The sequence below is a fragment of the Scyliorhinus canicula genome, chromosome 11 (genome assembly GCF_902713615.1).
Source record: "Scyliorhinus canicula chromosome 11, sScyCan1.1, whole genome shotgun sequence".
NCBI classification, from domain to species: Eukaryota; Metazoa; Chordata; class Chondrichthyes; order Carcharhiniformes; family Scyliorhinidae; genus Scyliorhinus; species Scyliorhinus canicula.
In genome coordinates, this window is record NC_052156.1 from 142,199,390 (window position 1) to 142,221,270 (window position 21,881).

Genomic DNA, 21,881 nt, shown 5'->3' on the forward strand with positions numbered 1-21,881 from the left:
TAGCATTGCTGCCTCACTGCGCCAAGGTCCAGGTTCGATCTCGGCTCTGGGTCACTGTCTGTGTGGAGTTTGCACATTCTCCCCGTGTTTGCGTGGGTTTCGCCCCCACAACCAAAAGATGTGCAGGGAGGGGAATTGGCCACTCTAAATTGCCCCTTAATTGGAAAAAATTAATTGGGTAATCTAAATTTTTTTTTTTTTTAAAGGCATAAAAGGTTTTCAACATCAGAAAGGAGAAAATATTACCTATAAAAGGTATGCATGCTGCATAAAGTTTGAAACATGCATACATTTGTGTTACATTCACATGTAACAACGCATTGGGGATAAATTAGTTCAGGAAATTCTCCCTAACATTTGCTGAGGTACAGTTCTATAGTCCATAGACTTACAAATGGCCTTGATTATTTGCAAGTCACAAGGTGAATATTAGACTGTCCCCCCCCCCACCCAACCAACCACCACCACCATCATCTTGGCTAAAATCTGCAAACCTGAGAGTCAGATCTAGGACTTCCTCAATGTTTTTGGTCCTTACTTTTAAATAAAGTGCCTTAGAGAAGGAAACACCAACAATAGCAAAAGAGTTCAAACTAGCTTTTAACATGCACTTGGGTCTTACAATGGTCAAAAAATATTAATTCCATTTTAGGCACAGAAAATTAATCCTTACAAAGTAACACACTGTATGTACAGTAGATCAGATAAAGGGGAAGAAACCACGCCAGAACACTACAGCCCACACCCTGACATATGACCCCATAAATCCTTTGCTCCTTCCAACATCAGCTAGGCCTAAGACTTCTGCCTATTCACCTCCCTTCCTTTGCCCTTTTGTTACTTTGGGTTCCTGCAACCTTTTATTTTCCGACCTTAAACCAATTCCCCAATTGCTTGGATATTTAGTTTTTCAAATAACTTTATGTGATACAAGTTAGCATCTGACTTCTGATCAGCTGGAAGTCATTGCACAGTAATAAAAGCATGTTTGTTCTCTTGCTCAATGAGAACCTGTCAATTGGAAAGAGGCACAGTGTTTCTCAGATTTAAAAAACGTCATCAACACTAAAACTATTTTTTACTTTACACACATTTATTTGTTGAAAACTAAACTCTTGGATAGCCCCTTGTACACAGGTACATACAGTGACTGACCTGTTTCCCTCCTTGATTAATAATGAATAATTACAACGTGCATTTCTTTTGCTATTTTACAGAATTACACAATGGTTACAACGCAGGAGTCCATTTGGTCTGTCATGCCTGCACTGGGACTAGTGTCTCTGAAGGAACAATTCTCCCTGTAGCTCTGCACATATTTCCTTTTCAGATAATCAAATTTGTGTCAATCATTAACAAAATTAACAAAAATTGTACCTGTTGAAATATTAATATATAATCTGTTACAGAACACTACAAACATATACAAATAATAAACATGAATCATCCATTTACTTCTCTCTTAAACAGTGACTCCTAGAAGGACCACTGCTTGCTCTACACTTTCCAGTTAGTGGAATGGTAGCCTAACCATCGAAATGTTTCTAGGGATCGAGGATGACTCACTTCCACTTAGTTTTGATGGGTTCCGAGACACATAAATTCAGATAGCAGATAAATTCAATGCACAATCTGTAGACTGCCACATGCAAGGCAGGTGGTGCTTGAAGGGTCAGGTAATTTGGAAGTCCGTCCATGCTCTCTGATGCCTCTATTTCCCCTCAATGTGTTCCTCACTTCAATCTTTCAATTTGTTGGGTGTCATTTCTAGTGAACTGTGTCCAGTTTGGTTGGATGCGAGCCAATGTGATAAATGTAGGGATTTCAGATATATATTCTATTATATGTATCTGGTGCAGTAATGGTTAAAAGCCCAGGTTAGTGTATGTATGTATCGGCTGCAGTCAGGTTTTTAAAAATCCTGGTTTAAAAGACAGCCAGTCACTGGTATAGAATTGGTAATTAAGGCATCATAAAAATTAGATCATCCTTATTTCAAACCACACTTATGTGTAAAACATGTTGTGATTTCTGCGGAGTAGATATTTAGAGACATTGGGCGCGATTCTCTGACCGCGTTGTGTTCTCGCTCGAGGGGGGATCCCCAGGGACCCCATAGTGGGGTGTCGTCACTTGGGGGCGGGTGGGGTAGTGTCCATGCGTGTGGGTGGTGCATTGCCCATGGGTGGGGGGTGTGGGGGATGCACAACCTCACTTAGAAGTCGAGGCACCCTTTCAAAATGGTGGCCTGATCTTGGAGCTCAGCTCCCCAGTGCTAAAAGAAAATCTAAGTGTGGGCTAAACTGGTGAAAAACTCCCCAGGGCCCAAAAGAATGATCAAGTGTCATTGAATAGCGGTGGGGAACTCGCTGGCTCTGCCGGCGGGAAACTCCCTGAAAAACTCACAACAAGTTAACTTAAACACCATTGTGTTTAAACTTTAAAAAAAAATAGAGTACCCAATAATTTTTTTCCAATTAAGGGACACTTTGGCTTGTCCAATCCACCTATCCTGCGCATCTTTGGGTTCTGGGGGGTGAGACCCATGCAGACACGGGGAGAATGTACAAAATCCACACAGACAGTGACCCAGGGCCGGGATCGAACCCGGGTCCTCAGCTCCAAGGCAGCAGTGCTAACCACTGTGCCACCCAATTATGTTTAAACTTAAGTAATCAGGTCATGGAACTTGTGTGGGATAAGGATGATGTAATTAATGGGAGGAGCCTGGGATTGAAGCAGTCATGTTTTGAGTCTGTCAGTTTAAGTTTGGCTGTGAACAGAAGAGCAGCTTTTGGAAGAAGTGGTCAAGTTAAACAGTGGTTTGATACAGACAAGAATCTACAGGCTGTTTCGCAAAGATAGTTCTCTCACCAAGACATCCCGAAACAGCAAATATCCCTGTGTTTGCTAACTATAATTAAAAGTGGGTTTTGATCATAGATGGGCTTTGGTTGATTGGAGATAAAGACAACAGCAGTTAGGAATGTTTCATTTTATTGTTAAGCATTGTTTAACAGGTAATTGTAAGCTATTTAATTTATAATATTAAAGTTAGTTTGATACTGTGGTAATAATAAAGTTTGTTTTAATAAACCACGTCCCTGTTTGAGTGCGGAGTCACTCCTGGAGCTAAGTATCCTTTCCTTGCAGCTTTACAAATTTAAAACATATTGGGGTTTCTGTCCGGTATCCTGTTTGGGGTCTGGTCCAGGGTCATAATACCAAGAAGACTCATGAGTTGACACAAATGTTTGATTTATTGAGGGATGCTTTGGGCAATCTAATCTCCTGGAGGTTTCCTGCTGCAACCAAGTTTCAAGTAGAACTGGTGCCAGGGGCTCCGCACATTGGCTTGAGAGAGGACATTGCCTTCCTTGCCACTGAATTTGAAGGATATTGCACAGGAAAGTGTGGTCGGAAGTATTATCAAATGGCACTTACTCTATTCAACAATAACCTGTTCCACAGTTTGGTTTCTGCCAGGGCCACTCAGCTCCGAACCTCATTGGTCAAAACATGGAGGTGAGGCGAGTGACTGTCCTTGACATCAAGGCAGCATTTGACTAAGTGCGGCATGTAGATGCCCAAGCAAAACTAAAGGGAGGTGGTTGTGGTTGTTGGAGGTTGGTCACTGCAGGAATTCATCAGGGTAGGGTCTTCGTCCCAACCACCTTCAGCTGTTTCATCAAAGACCTTCCCTCCATCATAAAGGTCAGAAGTAAGGATGTTCATGGATGAGTACACAATGTTCAGCACCATTCACAACTCCTCAGATACTGAAGAAGTTCCTGCCCATATCAGCAGCCTAGGCAATATTCAGGCCAGTGCTGGTAAGTGGCAAGTATCATTCATACCACAGGGGTGCCAGGCAATGACTATCCTCAACAAGACAGAATTTAACCATCTCCCCATGATATTTAATGGCATTATCATCACTGAATCCCCCAATATCGTCCTGGGGGTTACCACTGAGCAGAAACTGGATCGGACCAGTCATATAAATACTGTAGCTACAAGAGCAGATCGGGGGCTGGGAATACTCTGGAGAGTAACTCATCTGTCTCCCCAAAGCCTATCCACCATCTCCAAAGCACAAGTCAGGAATGTGATGAAATACTCTCCACTTGCCTGAATGAATGCAACTCCGACATGATTCAAGAAGATCAACACCATCCAGGACAAAGCAGCCCGCTTGATTGGCACTCCATCCACCATCTTCAATATTCACTCCCTCTACCACTGACGCAAAGCGGCAGCAGTGCATACCATCTACAAGATGCACTGCAGCAACTCAAAGTTTGTTTGTCAGCAACTTCCAAACCGATGACCTCTAACTATTGGATGGTTGCGTGCACCGTCCAATGCCTTAACTTCACCTCTACAGGGTTCCCAATTTAAGTCTTTGTGTTGGATACTTTCCCAAATGAATCTTTGTCATTTTTGGTCGGACATGAGCCAGGAACTCCCACAAGTTGGCAAGGATGTTTGGTCTCCTCAGAGACGCTTTGAGGACATCAGAGTAGAAAAGTTGCTAGGCAGGTCTGGTGTCAGGCACACAAACGACATGTTCAGCACAGTGGAGCTGGTTTTGAGTGAGAAGTATCTTCATGCTGGACCCATTGGCTAGGAGGACACTGCTATTGGAATGCTTTTCCTGTCACCAAATTTGCAGGATCTTGTAAAGACACCACTGGTGGTACTTCTCCAGTACTTTGAGATGCCTGCTGCTATTAAACAAGAAGGAAATGGTGAGCAGTCCATCACCACTAATCGACATCCACATAAATGTACTTTGTAGCAGGCAATCAGACGCAGGAGCGGAGCTGGTCTTTCCTACAAGCACATCCCTTTCATCTCAGCCCCAAAGCACAATAGCGCCAAGTTCCCGCAATCAAGACATATCCTTTAATCACCACTCATCCTGAAAGTAATGCTTTTGTTTTGGAGTTACTACTCTGACTGGTGACGGTTACACTTGCCACAGAGTGACTCATGTTAACCCCTCACAAAAGTAGATTACAAGAGTGGGAAAAGAGATATTTCGCAGGTGCCACATACAAGGCCTGCTGATGAAATTACTATAGTCCCTAATTATAGCTGTGTTCCTGAATATACAACTTTAAGCAAAACGAATGTAAAAGCAGAACCTTTTCAAAAAGAAAAAAAGCACTAAAACATTATATTCTGTAAACTAAAATACTTGCTTCACATTGCTAAATGCCTAGGTTGGTAAATGAAATAACTTAAAACAAGTATAAAATTGAAAAAGTAATATGGTAACTTTTTACTTGTTCCACTCACCAAACAGCGTGTTCCCTAGCTCTCCATCTCACTGTCAACCTCCCTGCCCCACCAACCTCCCCTGAACCATTGATATGAGCAAGGGCTCCGGAGATGGGCAGTGAGAGGCAAGAGGAGGAGCTTTGAATTACAGGAGAAGGAAACGGTGCAGGAAAGTCAGAGAGTGAGAGATTCCATGAAAGGAAGGGTCGGCAAGTAGGTGGGTTTGGGTGTGGGAAAGGCCACCAGCTGCTGGGTTGGCAGCAGGAGGGAGGGTCAGGGAGCAGGAGAGGCCGTAAGCTGGAGGTTCAACAGCGAGTGGAAGGGTCAGGGAGTAGGAGAGGTCACCCCAAACTGGCACCAGGCCAGTCATGTGGCCCTATGTCAGACCAGCACAAAATGACTTTCAAACAAAATTAAACTCAAAATGAGAATATAGGTCCCATTAAATGACCGACTTTAAGCGAAACAACGCAAAACCAGAATTTACTATATTCATATATCGAAGGAATACATTCGGAGTGAAGAAATTTCCCTCATCTCTGAAAGTGAACCTATGGAATTCTCTACCACACAAGGCTGTGGAGGCCAATTCACTGAATACAGTGAAGACAAAAATAGATATCTAAACTTTAAGTGTGTCAAGGGGTATAGGGAGAGTGCTGGAGTATGGCATTGAGATAGAGGATCAGCCATGATCATGGTGAATGGTAGAGCATGCTTGAAGGACTAAATGGGCTACTCCTGCTTTTATTTTCTATGTTTCTAGAAAGAGCACTATATCTAGGCCTACACCCCCACCTTATCCCTGTAACCCTAACCTGCATTTCTTTGGACCCTAAGGAGTATAGCAAATCCCTCTAACCCGCACATCTTTGGATTAAGGGCTTTGATAAGTCTACTTTAATATCTATGTCGAGCCAAATAACAAGATGTGAATAGGGGTGAACTATTGTGGAAACTGGGAGTGTATCATAAATGCAAAACTTTTGATATTAAAGATAAAACCAGTGACAGGCAGTTAGTGCTTGGGCGATGGCTCATGCTGCTTTGCAAATCAATTGGCAAATTTGGTTTCAACCATTCTGTGGTTGCACAGATGTGCAGTAAAACCATCAGAACAAATGAAAAAAAGTAATAAAAAGTGGTATTAAAGCAAGGCTTTTTCCAGCAGGTTACGAGGAGACCAGCTGGTGAAACAAATGCAAATACAAGAACAAATGAAACTGAAAACAACAAGTGCACTTTGTACTTTATCTTTTGCAACAAGGTGATTTTACATGCTATTAAAACAAAGAATAGTTTTTGAAATATCCAAGTTAAGTATCTAAAAATTATCAACCCTAACTAGAAAGAAAGTTCCATATGCAATTTTTAGTGTGCAGAAAACATTGGTATAGTGATAATCAATTCAGAGGCTGGTGAAAGGAGCTCAGGGGTGTCGGGGAGTGGGTGCCTGGCAGATTGTCCTGCTCAGGTCTTCGGTGGAAAGTGGGGGCAATGGAAACGGGCTCTCTTTCCACATCAGGCACCCTATGAGTACTCCTTTCCCCATCTCCCCACACTCCCTGCTGCAAGATCCCCTGACACTTACCTTGTCCTGGACTCTTGGACTTCGACTACAAGTAGCCCACATACTCTACGTCCTAGCCACTGCGAGGGAGTGTTGCTCCCAGAGCTGTTGCCAGCTGAGGGGGGGATTATCACCCGAGTGAGGGGTTAAGTCCATCTCCAACCAAATATTGCTCTGTGGAGTGTTAAATACATGGCAGCTGGCGGAATTTAAATTCAATTAATCAATCTGAAATATAAAGATGATCTCAAGAATGGTGACCATGACAACTAATCATCGACTTTGTAAAAATGTATCTGTTTAACTAATGTCCTTTAGGGAAGGAAATCTGCTACCCTTACTCAGTCGCCCTACATGTGACTCCAGACCTACAGCAGTGCAGTTGACTCTGAACTGCCCTGGGAATGGTCCACACAGTTCGAATGCAATAGGGATATGCACAAATACTGTCCTTGCCAACAATGCCCACATCCCATGAAAGAATAAAATTCTTACACTAGCAGAGAAGCACAGAAAGCATGCACTGATATCTCAAAACTGCTGTGAAGGAATATATTTAGAAATGGTTTAAATGTCTTTTGATGCAGTGGGAATCTTCATCAACTGTACCTAAAACACCAAATAACAAAAGCGAGCTTTAAGTTGTAATTGAATTTCAAACACAAGGCCAATCATACAAAAATCACATCTTGTCAAACACTTAGCCTCAAAAAGTTCATTTGTTTGGCAAACATAAACACCATAATCAGTGCTTAGTTACCTATTTTGATCCACATTCTATCTCCCAGGCAGTAATTCAACTGCCAGAGGCATTGAGGACCTCCTTCAACAACACATAAACCAGTTCAAACAAAAGGTTTGATAAAAAGATTTTATCAACTCTACCTTTCTCTCATTACAGATGCTGTCTGACCAGCTAAGTTCCCAATTTTATGATTTTAATTCAAATTTTCATAATCTGCAACATTGATTTTTGTTCCCTGGATTAGAATGCAAATGCCTCTCGGCGATCCAGTTGTTAGTGGCAGCAGACAGATAACACATGGCATCTGGCAGGTTACTGGTGCCAGTTCAGTCCAGTCACTCTTTCCATTTATTTCAATTGGATTCACACATTTCTCACGTCCTAAAGAACAAAGAAAAGTACAGCACAGGAACAGGCCCTTCGGCCCTCCAAGCCTGCACCAACCATGCTGCCCGTCTAAACTAAAATCTTCTGCACTTCCAGGATCCGTATCCCTCTATTCCCAGCCTATTCATGTATTTGTCAAGTTGCCCCTTTTTTAAAAAAAACAATTTTTATTGAAATTGTTTGAAAAATATTTATCAACAAAACAATAATAACAATAACAATAATAAACACCCCCGGCACCCGTAGCAATGCATATAACAAACCCCCCACCCCCCCCCCCCCCCCCCCCCAACCCCAATAAACAGAATAAATGAACAGTAAGCAAACTAACTTAAACACTATCCCCCTAAACCCCCCTTTCCCCCCTCCCCCCCGGGATGCTGCTGCTGCTGACCCAGTACCTTATCGTTGAGCCAGAAAGTCGAGGAAAGATTGCCACCTCCTAAAGAACCATTGTATCGACCCCCTCAGGGCGAACTTGACCCTTTCCAACTTAATGAATCCCACCATGTCATTAATCCAGGTCTCCACACTCGGAGGTCTCGCATCTTTCCACTGCAGCAAGATCCTCTGCCGGGCTACTAGGGACGCAAAGGCTAAGACATCGGCCACTTTCGCCTCCTGCACTCCCAGCAACACCCCAACCCCAAATATCGCGAGTCCCCAAGCTGGCTTGACCCTGGATCCCACCACCCTCGACACCGTCCCCGCCACCCCCTTCCAGAACTCCTCCAGTGCCAGGCATGCCCAGAACATATGGGCATGGTTCGCTGGACTCCCCGAACACCTGACTTCGCCCCCAAATAACCTACTCATCCTAGATCCGGACATGTGGGCCCGGTGCAGCACCTTGAACTGGATCAGACTAAGCCTCGCACATGAAGAGGAGGAGTTCACCCTCTCCAGGACGTCCGCCCATGTCTCTCCTCAATCTGCTCCCCCAGCTCCACCTCCCACTTAGCCTTCAGCTCCTCTACCGACGCCTCTCCCACCTCCTCCATTACCTGATAGATGTCAGATACCTTCCCATCCCCGACCCACACCCCCGAAAGCACCCTATCCCTTACCCCCCGTGGGGGCAGCAAAGGGAACCCCTCCACCTGTCGCCTAGCAAACGCCTTGACCTGAAGGTACCTGAACATATTCCCGGGGGGAGCTCAAACTTCTCCTCCAGTTCACCAAGGCTCGTGAACCTCCCGTCAATAAACAGGTCTCCCAACTTCCTAATGCCCACCCTGTGTCACCCCAGGAACCCGCCATCCATGTTCCCTGGGACAAACCGGTGGTCCCCCGCAGCGGGGCCTCCACCGAGCCCCCCACTTCCCCCCTGTGTTGCCTCCACTGCCCCCAAATTTTAAGGGCGGCCGCCACCACCGGGCTCGTGGTGTACTTCGTTGGAGGGAGCGGCAACGGAGCCGTTACCAGTGCCTTCAGGCTCGTGCCTCCGCTGGACGCCATCTCCATCCTTTTCCATGCTGCCCCCTCCCCCTCCATTACCCACTTGCGTACCATCGAGACATTAGCCGCCCAATAGTACCTAGAGAGGTTGGGCAGCGCCAGCCCCCCTCTATCCCTGCCCCGCTCCAAAAAGACCCTCCTTACCCTCGGAGTCCCATGCGCCCAAACAAATCCCAGAATGCTGCTGTTCACCCTCCTAAAAAAGGCCCTCGGAACGAAAATGGGGAGGCACTGAAACAAAAACAAAAACCTCGGGGGCACCGAATTTTTAACGGACTGTACTCTATCCACCTCCTCCATCTGCTCCACCAACCTAGTAAAATTGAGCTTGTGCAGAGTCCCCCAGCTCCTAGCCACCAGGTACCTAAAACTCCTCACTTCCCTCTTTAGTGGGAGCCTACCAATCCCCTCCTCCTGATCTCCCGGGTGCACGACAAACAGCTCACTCTTGCCCAGGTTCAATTTATATCCTGAGAAACTCCCGAACTCAGCAAGAATCTCCATCACCTCCGGCATTCCCCCCACCGGGACTGCTACATACACCAGCAAGTTGTCCGCATACAGTGACACTCGGTGCTCCTCCCCCCCTCGCACCAAACCCCTCCACCTCCTCGACTCCCTGAGAGCCATGGCAAGAGGCTCTATTGCCAGCGCAAAAAGCAAGGGGGACAGGGGGCACCCCTGCCTCGTCCCACGGTGGAGCCTGAAGTACTCGGACCTCCTCCCATTTGTCGCTACACTCGCCATCGGGGCCTCGTACAGCAACCTCGCCCATTTAATAAACCCCACCCCAAACCCGAACCTTTCCAACACCTCCCACAGGTACCCCCACTCAACCCTGTCAAAGGCCTTCTCCGTATCCAATGTCACCACAATCTCCACCTCTCCTTCTGCTGCCGGCATCATTATCACATTTAGCAGCCGTCGCGCATTAGTGTTCAGCTGCCTCCCCATCATAAAACCCGTTTGATCTTCATGTATCACCCCTGGCACACAGTCCTCTATTCTAATGGCCAAGATCTTCGCCAGCAACTTGGCGTCTACATTCAGCAGTGAAATCGGCCTATATGAACCGCACTGCAAGGGGTCCTTATCACGCTTCAGGATCAGGGAGATTAGTGCCCGAGACATCGTCGTGGGCAGAACACCCCCCTCCCATGCCTCATTAAAGGTCCTGACCAACAGGGGGCCCAGCAGGTCCACATATTTCTTATAAAATTCAACCGGGAACCCATCCGGTCCCGGCGCCTACCCCGACTGCATGTGGCCAATCCCACTGACCAGCTCCTCCAACTCGATCGGCGCCCCCAGGCCCTCCACCGGCGGCGACCAAGGTACTGAGAGGGTTTATGGACCAGATGGGTGGGGTGGATCCATGGAGGTTTGTGAGGCCGAGGGCACGGGAGTACTCTTTCTTCTCCCACGTACATAGGGTCTACTCTCGGATAGATTTCTTCGTGGTGAGTAGGGGACTGATTCCGAGAGTGGAGGAGGCAGAGTATTCAGCCATTGCAATCTCCGACCACTCTCCGCATTGGATAGAGTTGGAGATGGGGAGGTGCGGGACCAGCGCCCATTGTGGCGGTTGGATGTGGGGTTGTTGGCGGAGGAGGAGGTGTGTAGGAGGGTCCGGGCAAGTATTGAGGGGTACCTCAAGGTGAATGATACGGGGGAGGTTCAGGTGGGGGTGGTCTGGAAAGCCCTGAAGGCAGTGATTCGTGGGGAGCTGATATCCATCCGGGCACACAGGGAGAGGAGCGAGAGAAGCGAGAGTGATAGACTGGTGGGAAAGATGCTGGAGGTAGACAGGAGGTACACAGAGGCACCAGAGGAGGGACTGTTGGGGGAGAGGCGCAGTCTGCAGGCTAAATTTGATTTGCTGACCACTAGAAAGGCGGAGGCACAGTGGAGGAAGGCACAAGGGGCAGTGTACGAACATGGTGAAAAGGCGGGTAGGATGCTGGCTCATCAGCTCCACAAGCGGGATGCGGCTAAGGAAATTGCTGGAGTGAGAGACAAGAGTGGGAAAGTGGTGCGGAAGGGGGGGTAGAGGTGAATGAGGTCTTCAAGGACTTTTATGGGGAACTGTACCGGTCGGAGCCAACGGGGGGGAGGAGGGGAATGGAGAGGTTCCTCGACGGGCTTTGGAGGGGGTTGGGTGCGCCGATTGAGCTGGAGGAGCTAGTTAAGGGGATCGGGCAGATGCAGTCAGGGAAAGCACCGGGGCCAGATGGGTTCCCGGTGGAATTTTATAAAAAGTTTGTGGACCTAGTGGGCCCCTTGCTGGTGCGGACACTTAATGAAACGTGGGAAGGGGGCACTTTGCCCCCAACGATGTTGCGGGCGCTGATCTCGTTAATCTTAAAGAGGGACAAGGACCCCCAGCAGTGTGGTTCATACAGGCCCATATCTCTCCTCAACGTAGATGCCAAGGTGCTGGCAAAAATCCTGGCCACCAGGATAGAGGACTGTGTGCCAGGGGTTGTACTCGAGGACCAGACAGGGTTTGTGAAGGGAAAGCAGCTGAACACGAATGTGCGGAGATTGTTGAATGTCATCATGATGCCGGCGATTGAGGGGGAGGCAGAGATAGTGGTGGCGCTGGATGTGGAGAAGGCCTTCGATAGAGTGGAGGGGGGGTACTTATGGGAGGTGTTGTGGAGGTTTGGATTTGGTGAAGGGTTTATTAGATGGGTGAGGCTGCTATATGAGGCCCCGATGGAATGTGTGGCCACGAATGGGAGGAGATCGGAGTACTTCTGGCTTTACTGAGGGACCAGGCAGGGTTGCCCCCTGTCCCCCTTGTTGTTTGCATTGGCAATCGAGCCGCTGGCGATGGTGTTGAGGGATTCAGAGAGGTGGAGAGGTTTGGTGCGAGGTGGGGAGGAACATAGGGTGTTGTTGTATGCCGATGACCTGCTACTGCGTGTGGCGGACCCGGTGGGAGGGATGCCGGGGGTGATGGAGCTGCTAGCTGAGTTTGGGACCTTTTCAGGTTATAAACTAAATTTAGGCAAGAGTGAGGTGTTTGTGGTGCACCCTGGAGACCAGGAGGAAGGAATTGGTAGGCTCCCGCTTAAGAGGGCAGGGAAGAGTTTTAGGTACCTGGGGGTGCAGGTGGCCAGGGACTGGGGGACTCTTCACAAACATAATTTCACCAGGCCTGTGGATCAGATGGAAGAGGAGTTCAAGAGGTGGGACATGCTGCCATTGTCGTTGGCGGGGAGGGTGCAATCCGTCAAAATGACGGTGCTTCCGAGGTTCTTGTTCCTCTTTCAGTGCCTGCCCATCTTCATCCCCAGGGCCTTCTTTAGGAGAGTGACTAGCAGTATTTTGAGCTTTGTGTGGGCACATGGGACTCCGAGAGTGAAGAGGGTGTTCCTGGAGCGAGGGAGGGATAGAGGCGGGCTGGCGCTGCCCAACCTTCTGGTGTCGAGGGTGGTTGGATCCAGGGTCAAACCAGGGTGGGGACTCGCGATTTTCGGAGTTGCGGTGGAGCCGGGAGTGCAGGAGGCGAAAGAGGCCGGTGTCCTGGCCGTTGCGTCCCTAGTAGCCCGGCGGAGGATCTTGCTGCAGTGGAAGGATGCAAGGCCCCCCAAGTGTGGAGACCTGGGTCAATGACATGGCGGGATTTATAAAGTTGGAAAGGGTCAAATTTGCCCTGAGAGGATCAGTACAAGGGCTCTATAAACGGTGGCAGCCTTTTGAGGAATTCCTGGTTCAAATATAGGTATCTTGGTCAATAGCAGCAGCAACCCCGGGGGGGTTGTTCCTTATTATAGTTTCTATTTTTTTTCCCCCCGCTATGGTTATGTAACTTAACATTGTGTTAATTTAAGTTGTTGTTAATATGTTGGGTTGTTCATTGAGGAGGGGCGAAGGTTCATGATTGTTGTCATTATTGTTATTGTTGGTATTTTAGTATGGTTTGATGTTGTTGTATAAATTCAAAATTTTTCAACAAAAATTATTTAAAAAAAAAGAAAAGGTCTGCCTCCCTTCATTGTTGTGTGCTTAATTTATATTTATGTATTTGAGCAGTTTTTTTGTTGCAACATCTTTGGTTTGTATTCACAGTATTTACTTTAGTTATACAACATAGGTTTACTATCCATTACAATTGACCTAATTTTGCATTCCACACCCGAACAGCTGATGCTTTATCCCAATGTTTTTCAAACATTTTCCTCGGAACCCACTTTTACCAAGTGGCCGACCTTTGAGGCGCGCGCCAGCCGACCTTAGGGGCTCACCATTTTTGCTTACCTTTAATGAGACAGGGGAGCCTGTTTTGACCTCACAATCTCACATGCTTTGTTATTTATTGTTCCATTTCTGCTAAGGACTTCAGCTGATGATTTAAGTTCTCGCTGCATCCTTTGAAAAGAAGAGGTTTGTCCTCGAACTCGTCATGCTTAGTCTTCAAATGCCTTTGAAGTTTTGAGGGTTTTAAACGTTAATCATGCAGCATATAACACGCATGGGCTTTGCATCCTGATTTGCATTGGCACAATTAACAGGGCCATACCTCAAGAAATCATCTTTACACTGCTTTGCTCCAATTTCAGTTTTTTTCTTTGTTTCAAATGATCCATCTTCAGTTCTTCACAGTCCTGTTGCCTTGCTTGCTCACGGTTAGAAAATGGAGGAATCGCTCCTCCGTGATTTTGCGCCAAAAGCATGGACGTACAGAGTGCGTGACATCAGCGTATGTGCTGGGCATGTGACCTCCACTCTACCGCCGCTTCTAGCTGGAAGACTGCATCGTTCTATTTAAGAGCCCGGTGATAAGGACCGAGGTTTGACCCCGGCCCTGTGTGCAGTTTGCACTTTTTCTCCATGTCTGCCTGAGTTTCATCTACCCAAAGATGTGCAGGTTTTGTTGGATTGGCCTAAATTGCTCTTTAATGGGAAAAACAATAATTGGGTACTCTAAAAATTTATTATTTTTTTTTTTTTTAAAAAGAGCCAGTCACAGCCGTTGGGCACTTCTACCATGATTGGGAACGCCATAACCGATCGCTCCCCGATCCCCCAGATTGAAAAACCCTGCGCTATCCTTCACTGCATTTCCTCTTGTAGACAGCTCACATCGCATGTTTATGATGATCAATTGCTCTTCAGAGCCACGTGATTGCTTTCCAAGTGTTATGTTTCAAGTGGTTTGTATGGCACTGTATGTGGACACTTAGTGGACATTTCATCACACTTAGTTTCCCTTGCTTCTAATACACAAATATCAAAAATCAATTAAAACAAATCATTCCTATGAAAACTAAGGAAATTCGGCATGTCCATATTAACCCGTACCAACTTTTACAGATGCACCATAGAAAGCATCCTATCTGGCTGCATCACAGCCTGGTATGGCAACTGCTCGGCACAGGACCGCAAGAAACTTCAGAGAGTCGTGAACACCGCCCAGCCCATCACATGAACCTGCCTCCCATCCATTGACTCCATTTACACCTCCCTCTGCCTGGGGAAAGCGGGCAGCATAATCAAAGACCCCTCCCACTCGGCTTACTCACTCTTCCAACTTCTTCCACGACCAGGAGATAAAGAAGTCTGAGAACACGCACGAACAGACTCAAAAATAGCTTCTTCCCCACTGTTACCAGACTCCTAAATGACCCTCTCATGGACTTCATTAACACTACACCCTGTATGCTTCATCTGATGCCAGTGCTTATGGAGTTACATTTTATACCTTGTGATGCCCTATTTCCTTTTATTCCCTTTTCTTCCTATGAACTTAATGATCTGTTGGGCTGCTCGCAGAAAAATACTTTTCACTGTACCTCTGTACACGTGAATAAACAAATCCAATCCAATCCATTTTGTTAATGACAAACTGTCTTGTGCAAACACAGGCAAGCAGCTCGATCACAGTCAGCTGACAAGGCTACTTCACACAGCACCTCCAAGATAAAAAGTGTCCTTTTCAATTCCATTTCCAATCTGTTATTAGTGGTTTGCTTCCTGTTGGCATTAAAGCCATCACTGTGATCAACCAGCAGTAGTTGAGTATTTTATTTCAGCTCCAGTAGCAATTTAGTTCCCCCCTCCAGTGATTTTGCTGTAACTTGTCACCAGCCCTGTAAAAAGTAGAGGCTTCCTTCTGGAACTACCCCCCTGTCCTTGAAACTGCTTTTTTGCTCTCACTGGAGGTTCAAGAGCTGACAAACTTCCTGTCCCTGATCTAGATTTAAGAGGTAAATTCATCAAAAATGGACACGATTAAAAACAAAGCATCCCAACAAAAATAGGAGGTATTTAAATATACAAATTTCCAAACGACAATTGCAGAACACTTCTGAATTGGTTAGTGTTAAATTCTCGGAGTGCGAAAGAAATTGCACTGAATATTCAGCATCGCTCCAGGCAAGTGGAAGGGAGTTTAAAATCTGATGGTCTCTTATATCCACCCTGTTCCCTTAACCCGACCATATTTTCTACTATCTTCCAGAAAGCTGTCTAAACTGTCACCTCCGCCGTGTCACGACCTTCATCTCTAATCCTCGACAATAAATAAGAGCGACAGCAGCGAGGGTAACGAAGCTGGTGGCAGAAGCTGAACACAGCAATCTGAGAGAGATGTGACTGGGGAGGGGGTGTCAGGCAGCACTTACAGCCCAAGCGCCTCCAATTATTTCCCCCCATCACCCTGGCTACACCGACTCACCTCCCAGTCGCCGTCCCGCTGCCACAAAAGCCCGGAGTCACCGCGCACTCAACGCGCCAGCCGCACGTCCTCCATCTTGCCGGCCCTCGGCCAACACTCCTGCCGGCGCACGCGAGCCTTCGCCCTGACCGATGGGGAACGTCAATCGGTGACGAGGCGGTCCCGCCCCCGCGCCGCCATCTTGGTGAGGGGACCGGTAATTCGCGCTCGAGCTCTGCGTCTGCCCGCGAATTCGCCCCGCCACCTGTTTGGATGGATGTCTCCACAGGGACACGTCGAGGGATGGCGCAGAGCAAGGTCCACCATGCTGCACATAATAACTCTTTCCCCCCGGGCTATTGCGCTGAAGGGTTCGGACTTAATGCAGGGGATGGGGATGGGGAGGGTGGGGCATAGGGTGGCTCTGTACACAGATATGTTGCTGTACATTTCAGACCTGGGCTCACCGGGGAGGGACCATGGGGCTCTTAGGGAAATTTGATGCGTTTTTGGGGTATAAATTGAATTTAGGGAAGAGTGATGTAGAGAGGCCGGCGTTGGACTGGGGTGTCCTGGCGTGAGTCAATTCACGCATCTTTAACCTGTGATTATCTGAGTTTAGGAGGAACTTCTTCACCCAAAGGGTTGTGAATCTATGGAATTCCTTGCCCAGTGAAGCAGTTGAGGCTCCTTCATTACATGTTTTTAAGGTAAAGATAGATAGTTTTTTGAAGAATAAAGGGATTAAGGGTTATGGTGTTCGGGCCAGAAAGTGGAGCTGAGTCCACAAAAGATCAGCCATGATCTAATTGAATGGCGGAGCAGGCTCGAGGGGCCAGATGGCCTACTCCTGCTCCTAGTTCTTATGTTCTTAATGGTGCCGCTACCATTCGCCCTCAGGAGATATTGAGGTAATCCTGGAGTGGTAGCCACGCTGAAGATTTGGGGGCAATTTCAGCAGCACTTCAAGTTGAGGGCAGGGTTGAGGGTGATGACGATAAGAGGGAATCACGGGTTCAAGCCAGGGAGGATGGATGAAAAGTTCCGTGGATGGGAGGAGAAAGGGGTAAAAGAGATGAAGGATTTGTTTTTGGAGGAACGATTTGCAAGTTTAGAGGAGCTGGAGGTGAAGTATGGGCTCCAGCATAAGGAGGGCTTCAGGTATATGCAGATGCGGAATTTTTCAAGAAAGGTTTTTCCGAGTTTCCCGGTGACGTGGTCCTCCACGTTGTTGGAGGAGGTGAAGTCAAGGAAGGGGTTGGAGAGTGGGGTTGTTTCAGCAATTTACAGCAGGATTATGGAGGAGGATATGGAGTCTATGGAAGTGTTGTACCTGTAAAACTTCAGGTACTTTAGACCAGTTTACTTATTCAAAGGTTTTACTTAGGGTGTATTTATTTACGAGGAAACAAACCACAAACACAAGTTCAAAATTCAACAATATTTATTAATACAATTAACCCTAATATTACCCACATAAAACAAGAGGATACCACAGATTCAAGTATACTACCCACAAAGATGGCTTGGTAGGCTGTGGGTCTGATTGCTGGAATTCCTCTGGCCCGCCTTCACAAATCTTTGCTGCTGGTGTGTCTTTATCCCCCTCTCCCTGCCTTTCCAGAAACCTCCCTGGCTTCCGGCCAATGAGGTCTTGGGAGGGGTCCCAGCAGCCAATGATCCAGTTGATGACCATTTGACAGGCTACCTGAGCCCGCCCCATGTGTCCCAACTCTGGTGGTGTGGGCTGCACACGACTGTTCCCATATAAGGTAAAAGTAAAACTCTGGGTGACGGAAAGTCTGGCTTGAACTGAGCTACATACAATAAACCTGTGCATTTCAATGGGGTACTATGACCTCCTGCTGGGTCTCAGTAGAGTGCGATGATCTTTGATGGGTGATTGAATAGGACAGGCCGAGACACGTTCTGGCAGCTTGTCTGTTAGTTGTGTATTTGACTTTGGTCAAGTCTGAATTCCAACAGCCTTCCTGAGGTTTGACTGCAGTATGATTTTGTAATATCCCAATTCTTTAATTTAGGATATCCAATTTAATCGGCCTTAAAACTAGGCCCTGATTATATTACCACAGAAGGAATTAAGGCCAAGTGGGAGGAAGAGTTGTGGATGGGGCTGGACGAAGGATGATGGTGTGAAGTGTTGCGAAGGGTTAATGCCTCGACCTCGTGTGCAAGGCTGGACATGATTCAGTTAAAAGTGGGGTATAGGGTGCGCTTAATGAAGGCAAGGATGAGCCGATTATTTAGGAGGGTGGAGGATAGCTGCGAGCAGTGTGGGAGGGGCCCAGCCAATCATGTCTATATGGTCTGGTCCTGCCTGAAGTTGGAGAAATATTGGGGGTCGTTTTTCAGCACCATGTCCGAGGTTCTGCATATGGAATTGGAGTTGGGCCCCTGAAGTTCATATTCGGGGTGTCAGATCTGCTGGAGCTTTAGACGGGAGTGGGAGACAGATGTTTTATCTTTCACCTTGTTGATCGCTTGCAGGTGGGGTAGAGGTCAGCTTCTCCCCCCAGTGCCTCGACGTGGCTGGGACTTGTATTTGGAGAAGATGAAATTTGCTCTGACGGGGGAAGATGAGGGGTTCCACCAGAGATAGGGCTTGTTTGTTTACATTTGGTTGCTGTCGGGGGCGGGGGGATGGAGGTTGTACGTTGTTGTAAAAATGTAAATATGTTGAAAATTTTGAATAAAAATATTTTAAAAAAATAACATTCCATCCCCCTTGAATGGAAGGAATCACTAATTTGGATACTGTTATGTTCAGACTTGAGTTGAATCGGAGCCAAATACATTTGCTTGGGGTGGTGATAAAGGATTTACGTTGATACTGCACTTTTCGTAACTACAGGAAGTTCCACATCGCTTCATAACCAATGATACACTTTTTGAAGTGCAGTCACTGTTGGAATGTAGGAAAACGAAGAAGCCAATTTGCATACACCAAACCCCAACCAGCATCAATGAGATAAATCTTTCACATTCAACTGAGAGGGCAAATTGCTTTGTTTTTAAAATAAATTTAGAGTACCCAATTATATTTTCCAATTAAGGGGCAATTTAGTGTGGCCAATCCACCTATCCTGCACATCTTTTGGGTTGTGGGGGTGAAACCTACGCAGACACGGGGAGAATGTGCAAACTCCTCACGGACAGTGACCCAGAGCTGGGATTCGAACTCGGGTCCTTAGCGGCGTAGGCAGCAATGCTAACCACTGTGCCACCGTGCTGCCCCAAATTGCTTTGTTTGGCCCCTTGTAACCAATCACAGTTTTGTCGATGTACCATTTGTCAATGTTCTCTGTTGATTATTCTCTTTGTCTACTATGTACATACTGTGTACGTTCCCTCGGCTGCAGAAAAATACTTTTCACTGTACTTCGGTACATGTGACAATAAATCAAATCAAATCAAATTGGTTTGGTTTAAGGTAGTGCTTGTGAAAGCAAGCTTTTATCAGTCACATGATCAAACGTAAGAAGGCAAACAGAAAGGAATGAAGGTGAACAGATTAATAGAGCCAAACAGAATTCCATTCGTGAGAGAAGCAAGATCATTTAGTTAGGATATCACTAGAGTATAATTAAGGATAGGGTGATTAAACAGCTTGGGAATTTTCTTTTTTTTTTAAATAATTTTTATTGAAATTTTTACAAAATACAAAATATAAACATCTTAACTCTATTAACATACAACCGCGGTAACACCCCATGAACAATACCCCCCCCCCCCCCCCAGCTTCAAGAGCAACTTCAAACAAAAGGAAAGAACAAAAACAAAGCAAAAGAAAAAAACAAAAAAGAGAGAAATAGCACCCTCCACAAACCCATGTGCACAGTTCTCCCTCCCCCCAATCCTTACCCCCCCCCCCCCCAGGTTGCTGCTGCTATCTGCCTATTTCCCTACCTTTCCGCCAGGAAGTCCAGAAAAGGCTGCCACCGCCTGAAAAACCCTTGTACTGATCCCCTCAGGGCAAACTTCACCCTCTCCAATTTAATGAACCCCGCCATATCAGAGATCCAGGCCTCCATGCTTGGGGGCCTCGCATCCTTCCATTGGAGCAAGATCCTCCGCCAGGCTACTAGGGACGCAAAGGCCAGAACACCGGCCTCTATCGCCTCCTGCACTCCCGGCTCCGCTGCAACCCCAAAAATTGTGAGTCCTCAGCCTGGCTCGACCCTGGATCCCACCACCCTCGACACCGTCCTTGCTACCCCCTTCCAAAACTCCCCCAACGCTGGGCACGCCCAAAACATATGGGCGTGGTTCGCTGGGCTCCCCGAGCACCTAGCACACCTGTCCTCTCCCCGAAAAACCTGCTCAACTCGTCCCAGTCATGTGGGCCCTATGCAGCACCTTGAACTGTATGAGGCTAAGCCTCGCACAGGAAGAGCAGGAATTCGCTCTCTCCAGGGCATCTGCCCATGTCCCCTCCTCAATCTCCTCACCCAGCCCCTCTTCCCATTTACCCTTCAGTTCCTCAACCGAGGCCTCGTCTACCTCCTGCATTACTCGGTATATGTCCGAAATCCTCCCTCCTCCGACCCACACCCCCGAGAGCACCCTGTCCCGTACCCCACGTGGGGGCAACAAAGGGAATCCCTCCATCTGCCGCCTGGCAAACGCCCTAACCTGCATGTACCAAAACATGTTCCCCGGGGGGGAGCCTAAACTTCACCTCTAACTCCCCCAAGCTCGCGAACCTCCCCTCCACAAACAGGTCCCTCAACCTCCTAACCCCTGCCCTGTGCCAGCCCAGAAATCCACCATCAATGCTCCCTGGGACGAACCGTTGGTCCCCCGTATCCGGGCCTCCATCGAGCCCCCATTTCTCCCCTGTGCCGTCTTTATTGCCCCCAAATTTTGAGGGTAGCCGCCACCACCGGGCTCGTGGTATACCTCGTTGGAGGGAGCGGCAATGGCGCCGTTACTAGTGCCTCCAGGCTCGTGCCCACACAAGACGCCGTCTCCATCCTCTTCCACGCTGCCCCTTCCTCGTCTATTACCCACTTACGCACCATCGCTGCGTTGGCCGCCCAGTAGTACCCACAGAGGTTGGGCAACGCCAGCCCCCCCCTATCACTGCCTTGTTCCAGGAACACTCTTCTCACCCTCGGAGTCCCATGCGCCCACACAAATCCCGTGATACTCCTGTTGACCCTCCTAAAAGAGGCCTTCGGGAGGCACTGGAACAGGAACAAAAACCTCGGGAGCACCGTCATCTTGACGGACTGCACCCTCCCCGCCAGTGACAGCGGTAACATATCCCATCTCTTAAACTCCTCCTCCATCTGCTCCACCAATCTTGTGAGGTTGAGCTTGTGCAGGGCCCCCCAGCTCCCCGCCACCTGGACCCCTAGGTACCTGAAGCTCTTCCCTGCCTGCTTCAATGGGAGCCTACCAATCCCCTCCTCTTGATCCCCCGGATGCACCACAAACACCTCACTCTTGCCCAGGTTCAACTTATACCCCGAGAAACCCCCGAATTCCCTAAGAATCCTCATCACCTCCGGCACCCCCCCCACCGGGTCCGCCACATACAGCAACAGGTCATCCGCGTACAGCGACACTCGATGCTCCTCCCCACCCCGCACCAGGCCCCTCCAGTTCCCTGACTCCCTCAGTGCCATGGCCAGGGGCTCAATCGCCAACGCGAAGAGCAAGGGGGACAGGGGGCACCCCTGTCTCGTCCCCCGATACAGCCGAAAGTACTCCGACCTCCTCCTATCTGTGACTACACTTGCCATCGG

The 21,881-nt window shown here is 47.8% G+C and overlaps 1 protein-coding gene across 4 annotated transcripts in view; it reads right to left on the reverse strand.

The window, feature by feature from the left end:
* slc26a5 (solute carrier family 26 member 5) overlaps positions 1 to 16,255 on the reverse strand; it is a 102,319-nt gene extending 86,064 nt beyond the window's left edge. For 3 of the 4 annotated variants that reach the window (XR_005462312.1, XM_038811575.1, XM_038811572.1), the window contains exon 1: positions 16,132 to 16,255. The gene's annotated coding sequence lies outside the window, so the exon portion shown is untranslated. Of the gene's footprint in view, positions 1 to 4,131; positions 4,731 to 16,131 lie in introns of all 4 variants that reach the window. The other variant, XM_038811573.1, reaches the window with a different exon arrangement.
* Positions 16,256 to 21,881: the final 5,626 nt, after the last annotated feature.